This window comes from Lepidochelys olivacea (genome assembly GCF_965140295.1).
Source record: "Lepidochelys olivacea isolate rLepOli2 genome assembly, chromosome: 1".
NCBI lineage: Eukaryota > Metazoa > Chordata > Testudines > Cheloniidae > Lepidochelys > Lepidochelys olivacea.
This window is the reverse complement of record NC_140411.1, coordinates 2,410,537-2,423,526: the sequence shown is the minus strand read 5'-3', so window position 1 is coordinate 2,423,526 and position 12,990 is coordinate 2,410,537. Positions and strand designations below refer to the sequence as shown.

General features: G+C 44.1%; 1 pseudogene across 1 annotated transcript in view; it reads left to right on the top strand.

Annotated features, from left to right (window-relative positions):
- Nucleotides 1–12,453, top strand: part of LOC311514588 (olfactory receptor 52R1-like) — a 272,348-nt pseudogene extending 259,895 nt beyond the window's left edge. Inside the window, exon 2 of the transcript in view lies at nt 12,394–12,453. The product of the transcript in view is annotated as an olfactory receptor 52R1-like (transcript). The remainder of the gene's footprint in view (nt 1–12,393) is intronic.
- The last annotated feature ends 537 nt before the right edge of the window (nt 12,454–12,990 follow it).

Below are 12,990 nucleotides of genomic sequence, written 5' to 3'. Positions count from 1 at the left end.
GACTGGCCTGTAGTTCCCAGGATCCTCCTTCTTCCCTTTTTTAAAGATTGGCATTACATTAGCCTTTTTCCAGTCATCCGGGACTTCTCCCGTTCGCCACGAGTTTTCAAAGATAATGGCCAATGGCTCTGCAATCACAGCCGCCAACTCCTTTAGCACTCTCGGATGCAACTCGTCCGGCCCCATGGACTTGTGCACGTCCAGCTTTTCTAAATAGTCCCTAACCACCTCTTTCTCCACAGAGGGCTGGCCATCTACTCCCCATGCTGTGATGCCCAGCGCAGCAGTCTGGGAGCTGACCTTGTTAGTGAAGACAGAGGCAAAAAAAGTATTGAGTACATTAGCTTTTTCCACATCCTCTGTCACTAGGTTGCCTCCCTCATTCATTAAGAGGTCCACACTTTCCTTGGCTTTCTTCTTGTTGCCAACATACCTGAAGAAACCCTTCTTGTTCCTCTTGACATCTCTTGCTAGCTGCAGCTCCAGGTGCGATTTGGCCCTCCTGATTTCATTCCTACATCCTTCAGCTATATTCACCTCTGTCAAGGTTCCTTCCCCACTCTGAACTCTAGGGTACAGATGTGGGGACCTGCATGAAAAACCTCCTAAGCTTATTTTTACCAGCTTAGGTCAAAACTTCCCCAAGGTACAAAATATTCCACCCTTTGTCCTTGGATTGGCTGCTACCACCACCAAACTAATACTGGTTACTGGGGAAGAGCTGTTTGGACACGTCTTTCCCCACAAAATACTTCCCAAAACCTTGCACCCCACTTCCTGGACAAGGTTTGGTAAAAAGCCTCACCAATTTGCCTAGGTGACTACAGACTCAGACCCTTGGATCTTAAGAACAATGAACAATCCTCCCAACACTTGCACCCCCCCTTTCCAGGGAAATGTTGGATAAAAAGCCTCACCAGTTTGCATAGGTGACGACAGACCCAAACCCTTCGATCTGAGAACAATGAAAAAGCATTCAGTTTTCTTACAAGAAGACTTTTAATAGAAATAGAAGTAAATAGAAATAAAGAAATCCCCCCTGTAAAATCAGGATGGTAGATACCTTAGAGGGTAATTAGATTCAAAACATAGAGAACCCCTCTAGGCAAAACCTTAAGTTACAAAAAGGATACACAGACAGAAATAGTTATTCTATTCAGCACAATTCTTTGTCTCAGCCATTTAAAGAAATCATAATCTAACACATACCTAGCTAGATTACTTACTAAAAGTTCTAAGACTCCATTCCTGGTCTATCCCCGGCCAAAACAGAATATAGACAGACACACAGACCCTTTGTTTCTCTCCCTCCTCCCAGCTTTTGAATGTATCTTGTCTCCTCATTGGTCATTTTGGTCAGGTGCCAGCGAGGTTACCTTTAGCTTCTTAACCCTTTACAGGTGAGAGGAGTTTTTCCTCTGGCCAGGAGGAATTTCAAAGGGGTTTACCCTTCCCTTTATGTTTATGACAACCTCTTGGACCAGATCCTGTGCTCCACATAGGACTAATTCAGTAAATGACTATCCCGTTGTGGGTTTGCTGATTAGCTGCTCCAAGAAGTAGTCATTTGAGGTGTCAAGAAACTTTATTTCTGCATCCCATCCTCAGGTGACTTGTGCCCAGTCAATATGGGGATAGTTGAAATCCCGTATTATTATTAATGGTTTTGTGTGGTTTTTTTTAAATTATTTTAACAGCCTCCCTAATCTCCCTGAGCATTTCACAGTCACTATCACCATGCTCCTCTGCAGCTCTCAGGTTTCCTGCATCATGTAGTTTAAAAACTGCTCTATGACCCTCTTAATTTCAAGTGCCAGCAATCTGGTTCCATTTTGATTTTGGTAGAGCCCAGCCTTCCTGTGTAGCCTTCCCCCTTTCCCCAGTTCCTAATGAATCAAAACCCCTCCTCCCCACTTTCTGGGGATGCAGACAAACAGACGCAAACGAAAACACGAGTACATGGTCCCACATGCGCACACACGCACACCCATGGATCCATGAGCGCACACCCACAAACATGGATCCACACACACACACATATGGACGTACATAGACACACACGGACCCATGTGTACACACACACACAGACATGCACACATACATTCATGACCTGCAGGGCCCCATCCAGGAGGCATGGTCAGAGAACCCCTAACAGAGCGGGTTTGCGGGGCAGATGGGTGAGAGGAACATCTCGTTGGAGAAACCCACCAGAATTGAGGCCTGAGCAAAGACTGTGAGCAGCTCGTTAGCTGTGGAGCAGCATCAGCATTCAGGTTACATTGTCCAGGCTACTGGTGGACTCTTAGGCTCCTACACGGTTGGACAGCAGATGAGCCGGGGTTTGAAAAAGGCAGTGGGGCCCAAATTCAGTATTTACATGAATTCCTTTGTGGATCTAGACCTGGAAGAATTTCTGGAAGATGCTTTCATCAAACACAATTTAAGGTGGTTCAAAGTCAAGGGGGCTGGCTGCTTACACTGTCAGGGTTCCCCTCCACACACTCTGAACTCTGGGGTACAGATGTGGGGACCTGCATGAAATTATCTACCAGCTTAGGTTAAAAACTTCCCCAAGGCACAAATTCCTTTCCTAGTCCTTGGACGGTATTCCTATCACCAATAAGTGATTTATACAAAAATTCAGGGATGGGTCACTTGGAATCCTTATCCCCCCAAAAGATCCCCCAAGCCTCTTCACCCCCATTTCCTGGGGACGCTTGAGAGTAATATACCAACCAATTGGTTAGCAATGTGAGCACAGACCAGATCCTTTGTCCTCAGGACACTGAAAATCAATCAGGTTCTTAAAAGAAGAACTTTATTTGGAAACCAAAAAGTAAAAGAATCACACCAGCAAAATCAGGATGGAAGGTAACTTTACAGGGTAATAAAAAGATTTGAAACACAGAGGATTCCTCTCTGGCTCAGTTTCACAGTTAGAAAAACAGGAATAAAACTACCTATGTAGCATAGGAAAATTCACAAGCCAAAACAAAAGATAACCTAACACATTTCCTTGCCTAACTTACAATGTCTATAATTTTAGATGGATCATTCCCGGTATGTTTTCAGGAGATGTAGTACCTGCTTGGTCTCTCCCTCCATCTGGAGAGGGAACAAAGCAAGAGAGCCACGAACAAATCCTCCCCCGCCCCACCCGCCAGATTTGAAAGTATCTATTTCCTCAATGGTCCTTCAGGTCAGGTGCCAAATAGGTTATTAGAGCTTCTTAACCCCTCAGGAATGCCCAGCAGGATGAAAGTGGAGGGGTTGGTGAAGTCGGTTGTGTTGGAATCTGACATGGAGTAGGGGAGAAGGTGTCCAACTCTGAAGTAGAGTGGTGTGTCTTATATGTACTGTACGTTCCCCTGATTTCTTGTATGTGCCCAGAGTCTAGGGTGATAGTCGCAATACAAATGCCTGGATGGAGAGAGAATGTAAATATGAGACACTACATGGACTACTGGAGGCTGTTCTCATGGGTGAAGCAGATCGCTCATTCTTCACACACTGAAAAATGAGATTTACATGATTCAGAGAAGTAAATTATGAACAACTGACCCTATTAATGCCAATTCCATATTTAATGGTGCTCCATTGGTCAATGTTTCCTGCAAGTCATGGTGTGGGAAACCTTTATGGGCACCAGCAGGAAAAATGTGTACGGGTACAGTTTATCCCTCATTCTTCCTTAACACGATGAAACCCAGGCAAAAGTGTCCATGCTGTATGGAGTTCCCCATTACCCGGCTGTGCAAAATATGAGAGTGGTAAAAAATGAAACCTTTGCCAAGTCATGTGCCAGGGGGAAACATCCCAACTAGGACACAGGTCAGGGAAAAAGCCTGACTGATAGCAGCTCCACGGAAACACCTGCTCATTTGCAGCACTAGCCAGACAGCGACAATGTTTGGATACCTACGGAATAGGCTGGAGAATAACCTGCTCTGGATTTGTGCTAAGTTTTGGGCAGCCAATCTCTATAAAGCATTTAGCAGATAGAAAGGGGATTTCTGAAACAGGCTATGGGAATGGGGAACGCTGCCACATGCGGACAGACTGAAAAGTGTTGAGTTAAGAGAAAAGACAAAGAAGGGGGCATATGATAGAGGAGAGAAAAACAAAGAATGGAACGGATTACATTCACATGGACAAACAGAGAACAGTTCCCAACCAGTAACATCGATAGATATTTAGTGCTTCAAAAAGGGTAATTGCCCAAAGCTGAGGAAAATTCTCAGCAAAACAAATGGCAGGAAATTCAGAAAGAAAAATGGGAATGAAAACTGGGAGTTATTTAAGAGGAGTTTATTAGACAGCTAAATCGCCAGGAGTCCACAGTCAAGGAGGTGGACAACTTTGACTAAAAACCCAGTTCAGTAGTGAAGGGAAGGTAGCAATTGCAGCGGAAAGCGATATATTACACTTGGGGTGAAAGGGAAAATGGACAGTAAGTAATACAAATTGGAATTTATTAAAACTGATAAGGGACTTTAAAGACTTCAGGGAAAAATCCATGTTTAGCATGTCTAAGGAAATGAAAAAGGAGGTTACTAAGTATATTAACATCAAAAGAAATCCTTGAAAAGTTTTAGGCCAATTACTAGACAGAGAAAGGAAACTTGTTAATGTTGCAGAAAAGGTAAATATGTTCCATTTTTTGTCTGCATTCGGAAAGAAGCAGTATGACACTCATATCACATGACACAATGAAATGCTTTCCAGGCCACTAGCTATCTCGCAGGGTGTTAAAGAGCATCGATAGTAGAAAATTAGAGTTATGAACACCAGAGGTATGGACTGAACAATGACCACGCATCTCACTCGGAAGCAGAAGGGTGAAATCAGGCAGCAGCAGAGCAAACAAAAAAGAAAAGGCAAATACAGGGCAGTACTGTGTGAAATGTAAAGGTTGTTTTACAAAGGGAAAGTTTTTTAAAAAAAAAGATTTGACAAGGTTAGGAAACAATGGAAACAGTGGTCTGGGATTAGTTTTTAAAAAGACCAGGAATATAATTAATAGCAGTCAACAACTTGGTTTATGCAAAACAGGCGTTGTCAAAAAAACCCCAATGTCATTGTTTAATGAGAATACAGGTTTGGTTGATCAAGGGAACTGCACAGATGCAGTAAAATTGATTTCTCTGAGGCACTTGATTTAGCAGGGGAAACATTCCAATAATAAAAGGAACGCGCTACAATATCAGTGGAGCGCACGTAAAATGGACTGAAAAGTGGCAGGAGGACATAGGAAACCAGCTGTCAATGGCCATTGTCAGTGAATGGGGCTGTTTCTAGTGGGGTTCTGCAGGGATCATTTCTAGGCCTGATGCTGTTCAGTATTTTAATCAAGAATCTGGAAGGAAAGAGAAAATCACTGCAGATAAAATTAACGAATGTCCCAAAGGCTGGCAGAGTGGTTGCAATGAGGCGGCTGGGGGAGTCATAACATTTGATCTGGAACATTTGGTGAGTTGGGCCCATGCAAACACTATGTTTTAATAAAGACAAATGCAAAGTGATCCTCTTGGAACAGGGAATGCAGGCCCAACCCACAGACCAGGGCACTGTATTATGAAACGCAGAGACCCTGAAAAGCACTAAGTGATCTCTGTGGATAACCAACTCATCGTGAGCTCCCAGTGCGATGCTGTGGCCAAAAGGGCTTGGATGCATAGACAGGGGAGTGGTGAGTTGGAGCAGGGGAAGGAGTTTACCTCTGCACATGAGATTTACTGATCTCTGAGCCCATAGCAACAGCAGAAAATGCTCATGTCTCCCCTCGGTCACCTTTTTCCAGATCTGTCTGTCTCCTATCTATCCATCTATCCATCTAAGCAATTATCCCTTATTTTCTTTCAAATCAACTATATTTTATAAATATACACAAATACACAAACAGCCAATTCTTCTCTGACTCAGCAAAGAGCCCAGGACAGTCTTCTCATCTCCCTTTGGGACAGTCCCTTAATGAATGTTTACTCCTAAAGCTGAATAATTAGCACAGAAGAAGAGACATGCTTCTCTGCAGCCTGTTTACTTTCAGATGCTCTCTTCTTCCCTCGAGGCTGCGTGAACCCCCCTGGGATTGCACAGAGCTGTATTATAAACGGTGCACACCATTGGATCGGCTCTCGGTGTGGCATGTTGCTGCAGATGCTGGGGTGAGAGAGGTTTGGGACACGGCTACCTGAGGGGGATTCCCAGGGAAGACACTTCCGTCTCAGAATTCACAGGTACCCATTTCTTGCTGAGGAGATCACCTGCTCGACAAACACCGTGCAACGTGGACGTGATGGGACAGAGAGTACGTCTGGGGTCCTTTCCGCTCTGCACAACCATGACACATCCCAGGGCCCTTCCCATAGGTGATGAGTTTGCTAAAGAATCACTGGCCAAAATGTCACTCTTTTCTGGGCACCCCTGGTCATCCTGCCTGATGGACTACCGCCCCGAGGTGGCTGCATTTCAGTGGGAGAGGGATCCTTCAGAATGAAAGGTGTTAGTAGATGTACAATAGAAGACCAAATTCTGAATCAGTGGCCTGTAGTTTGCTCAGGCCCCAGTGAGGCAAAACTCCCCTTGGAGTAAGAACTGAGTAGAGACATCAGGGGCTAGCTGTGTGTTAACGCACAGACACGGACACCCTCTCCTCTTGTATTTCAGGGCTCTGGCTGTTAATGGGGAAGGGGGACAGGGGCTCTTACCTGACTTTTATCTGCTGGAAAGCTTGGAGTTGGTAGCGCTCCTCACTAGAACAAGAATAAGAATTTTTCAAGGTGGGAAACACATACTTTCTCCAAGTTCCATTCAAGAAGTGGGCTGAACTGTTATTCCTGAAACTTTCAAAACACAATTCTGCTCAAAGCAGCCACCCAGCATGGGGAATTTCAGTCCAAACACCTAAAATTTGGCAAATTCATAAGCAACTGAAAATGGGGTCTTTTATTCAAGCGTCAGCCAGCCTTAACTACAGGTGATGACAGCAACTCCACCGACAATGTGATATGGCTGTGAAAAAAGCTAATGCTGTCATGGGATGCATCAGGAGAGGTATTTCCAGTAGGGATAAGGAGGTTTTGGTACCGTTATACAAGGCCCTGATTAGACCTCACCTGGAATACTGTGTGCAGTTCTGGTGTCCCATGTTTAAGAAGGATGAATTCAAACTGGAACAGGTACAGAGAAGGGCTACTAGGATGATCCGAGGAATGGAGAACTTCTCTTATGAAAGGAGACTCAAGGAGCTTGGCTTGCTTAGCCTAATTAAAAGAAGGTTGAGGGGAAATATTGTTGCTCTCTATAAATATATCCGAGGGATAAATACCGGAGAGGGAGAGGAATTATTTAAGCTCAGTACCAATGTGGACACAAGAACAAATGGATATAAACTGGCCACCAGGAAATTTAGACTAGAAATTAGACGAAGGTTTCTAACCATCAGAGGAGTGAAGTTTTGGAATAGCCTTGCAAGGGAAGCAGTGGAGGCAAAAGATCTATCTGGCTTTAAGATTAAACTCGATAACTTTATGGAGGAGATGGTATGATGGGATAACATGGTTTTGGTAATTAAATATTCATGGTAAATAGGAACAATGGCCTGTGATGGGATGTTAGATGGGGTGGGATCTGAGTTACCCAGGAAAGAATTTTCTGTAGTATCTGGCTGATGAATCTTGCCCATATGCTCAGGATTTAGCTGATAGCTATATTTGGGGTCGGGAAGGAATTTTCCTCCAGGGCAGATTGGAAGAGGCCCTGGAGGTTTTTCGCCTTTCTCTGTAGCATGGGGTATGGGTCACTTGCTGGAGGATTCTCTGCTCCTTGAAGTCTTTAAACCACCATTTGAGGACTTCAAATAGCTCAGACATAGGTGAGAGGTTTTTTGCAGGAGTGGTGGGTGAAATTCTGTGGCCTGTGTTGTGCAGGAAGTCAGACTAGATGATCATAATGGTCCCTTCTGACCTAAATATCTTTCAATCTGTGAATCTATAAATGGCCAATCCATTTGTGAATCCCTTTCAGCTAAGCTGTTCACTGCAATAATTTCGGTAGCAAGGAGTTCTACAGGCGAAATATGGGTTATGTTAGCAATTTCTTTTCTCATTGTAGTATGTTCAGACTTTCTATTTAACTAAATGCTCCCTTGTTCATGTTATGAGACACATTAAACATAAATGCCTGATCTACTTTCTCTATCAATAGATCCATAGGGTTTAAGGTCAGAAGGGACCATGTGATCATCCAGTCTGACCTCCTGTAATGCACAGGCCCATTAATTACAACTCATTTACCTCTGTATTGAGCCGAAAGGCTTGTGTGTGACCAAGGCCTGATCTACACTAGGATTTTGCATAATAGAATGATAGAGCCATAGAGTTATAAGGGAAGGCAAAGGACAGCTTCTCTAACCCCCTGACAAGATGCAAGATTTCTTTTGTCTTAGTCATCTAAGACTGATGGCTATTCACATGTCTTTGGAAAACCTCCACAGGAGGAGATTCCATGACTACCCTGGGTGTCTGTTCCATTGGCCTCCTGTACTTCAAGTTAGGAAGATTTTCCTGAAATTTAATTTAAATCTGCTATGCTGGAGTTGCAACCCATTGCCTTTTGTCCTGCCTCTCTCAATGTAAGACAGAATAACTTTCCTCCACCTTTTTATAGCAGCCTTTCAAGTATTTGAAGTTCACTATCTTGTCCCATATTAATCTCCACTTTTCCAAATAAACATACCGGTTTCTACGGCTTGCATTCCATCCTGTGCATAACCTTTGTCTCTTGCCTATGGCTCCTTTCCAGTTTATCTACCTCCTTTCTATACATTGGTGAGCAAAATTGGACACATTACTATTGAGACCTAACCCCGACCGAGTAGAGGAATACGATCATGTACTGTGACTGGCATGTTATACCTCTGCTCATATAACCTAACATTGCATTTGCCTTTTTTGAAACAGCAAAAAAATCCACACCCCAGAGAGATGTAGCTATATCAACCTAACCCTGGTGTAGACCCTTGAAGCAGATCTTCCAGAAAAGCATCCAGTCTCGATCTGCCAACGTGGGGAGTTGGAGAATTCACTACTTCCCTTCTCAGTGTGTCTCAATGGTTAATCACCCTCATTGCTAAATATGTGGCCCTAATTTATAGCTAGAATTTATCTGGCTTCAGCTTCCAGCCCTTCGGTCTTGATCAGCCTTTCTCTGGTAGATTACAGAGCCATTACTAGGCATGGATTTCTCCCCATGAAAGTTTCCGCCTGATCATCTTTTTGATAAGCTATAGAGATATACATCTTCAAAGTCTATACATCTTCATAAGTAAAATCCTTCCCCTGCTCCAACTCACCTCTCCCCTGTTTATGTATCCGAGAAACCCAACATCCCTTTATGCTACAGCATCTCACTGGGCTCTCAAGATGAGTTGGCTGTCCACAATGTCCCCGAAATCCTTTACAGGGTCCTTGCATTCCATAATACAGTGCTGTCGCCTGTGGGTTGGGCCTGCATTCCCTTTTCCAAGGATTCTGCATTTGACTGTATTAAAACTTTTTGTTTGCATGGGCCCCACATTCCAAATGCTCCAAATCAATCGGTATGCCTGCCCTGGCCACCTCATTGCAACCACTCTGCCAATCTTTGGGTCATCCGAAAATTTTATCTGCAGTGATCTTCTACTTCCTTCCAGATCATTCATGAAATTATTGAATAGCCTCAGGCATAGAACCGATCCCTGCAGAACCTGACTACAAACAGCCCCGTTCACTGACGAAGGCGTCTCAACAACAGCTTTCTGAGATCCGTCACTTAGCTTGTTTTCAGTCCATTTTGCATGTTCTCTACTGATATTATAGTGTGTTTAATTTTTTAACTCAGTATTTTCCCCCACTAAATCAAATGCTTCTGAGAAATCAAGGTCCATTGCATCTGCATGGTTCCCTTGATCCAACACATGCGTTCCCTTGATCCACAAATGTGTACTCTCCAAAAAGGGTGAAATCAGGTTTATTTGACAAGATCTGTTTTGTATAAACCTTGTTGTTGAGTGACATTAATTACATATCTAGACTTTAAAAAAAAAAAAAGAAAAGAAAACCTAATCCAAGACCAGCTTTTCCATTGTTTTTTAACTTTGTCAAATCTTTTATAAAAAGCACTTTCCCTTTATTTTTTAATACTTGACATTTAACACAGGAATTGCCATAACATTTTTCTGTGATTTCTCTTGTTGTTAACATACTTAATAACCTCCTTTTTTGTTATCCTTAGCCCTGCCAAATGTGGAGTTTTCCCTGATGTCTTTAATGTCCCTTATACATTTTCATAACTTTCCATTTGTATTCTTGGCTCTCTGGTTTCCCTTTTCCCCCTTTGCTACATATTCTTTTCCTCCTAATTGCTGCCTTCCCTTTGCCACTGAACTGGATTTTTACCCAACGTTGTTCACTTTGTTGACTGTGCAATCATGACTTTTTCCGCAAAGAACGACCAATTTTCATTCATATTTTTCTGTATAATGTTTTCCTCCAATCAATTTTGCTGACAATTTTCTTCAGCTTTGGGGAATTAGTCCTTTGAAGCACTCAGTGTCTATAAATAGTACTGGTTGGGAACTGTTCTCTGTTTGTCCATTGGAACATAAATCAGTATATTTTTTATTTTCCTCTCCTCTCTCATATGTTCCCTTCTTTGTCTCTTCTGTAAACGGAAGAGTTCCAGACTTTTCTGCATGGTGTCAAGTATCAGGGGGCGTAGCCGTGACTTTTCTATCTGTTTGCATATGGCAGCCTCCCGCATTCTCAGAGCCTGTCTTGGAAATCCCTTTTAGATATGCTATATCCTGCATGGAGACTGGGTGACCAAAACTGAGCACATATCCAGAACATGGTATTCTCCATCTCATCTCTTAGTGATCTGAAGCTTGCTTTTGTTTTGTCCACTGCTCTGAATCAGCAGGTGTTTCTCTTGAGCTGCTGTCAATGGCGCCCAGGTCTTTTCCCTAAGGTATGTTCTAATTGGGATGTTTCTCCTGGCATATGTCTTAAAAAAGTTTGTTTTCTTCCACTCTCACATATCAAGCCACTTGATGAATGGGGAACTCCTACAGCATGGAGTCCCTATGCTGGCTCTCATTTTATTAAGGAATAATGATGGATAACCAGTATCCAGACTTGTGTTTCCTGCTGGTGCCTCTTAAGGTTCCTCACCACTAAGTGTAGGACTTATTAACACAGGGAGCCCCATAAAATGTGGAATTGGCTTTAATGTGGTCATTGTTCATAGTTGTTTTCTCTGAACAATTGAAATGTCATTTTTCAGTGAGTGAAGAGCGAACAATCTGCTTCACCCATGAGAACTGCCTCCAGTAGTGCATGTAATATCTCAGATTAACGTTCTCTCTCCATCCAGGCACCCTGGGCACACACAGGAAGTCAGGGGAAAGTACGGTACATGCAGGAAACAGCGTTCCGCCTCAGAGTTGGACACCTTCTCCCCTATTCCATGTCAGATTCCAACACAACCCACTTCAACAACCCCTCCACCTTCATCCTGCTTGGCATTCCTGGCTTGGAGGGAGCCCACATCTGGATCTCCATCCCCTTCTGCACAATGTACACCATAGCTGTCTTGGGGAACTTCACCATCTTGTTCATTATAAAGATGGAGCAAAGCCTCCATGGCCCCATGTATTATTTCCTCTGCATGCTGGCCATCACTGACCTGGTCATGTCCACATCCACCCTGCCCAAAATGCTGAATATCTTCTGGTTCAATACCAGGGAGATCAATTTCAGTGCCTGCCTCACCCAGATGTACGTCCTTCACTGCTTCTCAGCCATGGAGTCCGGAATCCTCGTGGCCATGGCTTTTGATCGCTATGTGGCCATTTGCCATCCCCTGAGACATTCCACCATCCTGACAAACTCTGTTGTGGCCAAGATCGGCCTGGCCGTCCTGCTGCGCAGTGGAATATTCGCATTACCCTACCCCTTCCTGGCGAGGGGGTGGCCATATTGCAGAACCAACGTCATCCCCCACTCCTATTGTGAGCACATAGCCGTGGTGAACCTGGCCTGTGCTGACATCCGCATCAGTAGTTACTACGGCCTGTTTGATCTTTTCTCTGAGATTGGAATGGACGTGTTTTTCATCACTGTGTCCTATACTCAGATCCTCCGGGCCATCTTCCGCCTCCCCACAAAGGATGCCCGGCTCAAAACTTTTGGGACCTGCATCTCTCACCTTTGTGCCACCTTAGCTTTGTATATGCCAGATTTCTTCTCCTCTCTCACGCACCGGTTTGGCCATAATGTGCCACTGCACTTCCTTGTTCTCATTGCCAATATGTACGTCCTGGTGCCCCCCTTGCTCCACCCCATCATCTACGGGGTGAGGACCAAACAAATCCGGGGCAGGCTGCTCCGGCTCTTTACTCCTAAAGGGACCTAAATGTTTTCTCAGACTGAGGTTCGTGCAGAGCTGGCTGGTGCATGGTGCTGGGCTTTCTTCCCTGAATCATTTAATGAATGCATCCGATGAAGTGAGCTGTAGCTCACAAATGCTCATGCTCAAATAAATTTGTTAGTCTCTAAGGTGCCACAAGTCCTCCTTTTCTTTTTCGCATACAGGCTAACACGGCTGCTATTCTGGACAGTCAAGAGACATTAAACCCATTCCTATCTTTACTGTGCTGTGTCAGCATGATAAACTGGGGAATCAGACTAAGTGTAATTCACTGGGTTGCCACCTTTCCAACTGCTGGTAGTTGGACTCCTGAAATGACAATCTTGCCCCATCTGTTCTGTCAAGGCTCCACCCGTGCTGTGTGTCTTCTCCCCAAGGCCCTACCCCTGTAGCTTGCTCCTGTCTTCGCCTCCCGTTGCCAGTTGCTGGAACATTTTCCACCTCCTATATATATATATCAAGGTTCCTTCCCCACTGTGAACTCTAGGGTACAGATGTGGGGACCTGCATGAAAACCTCCAA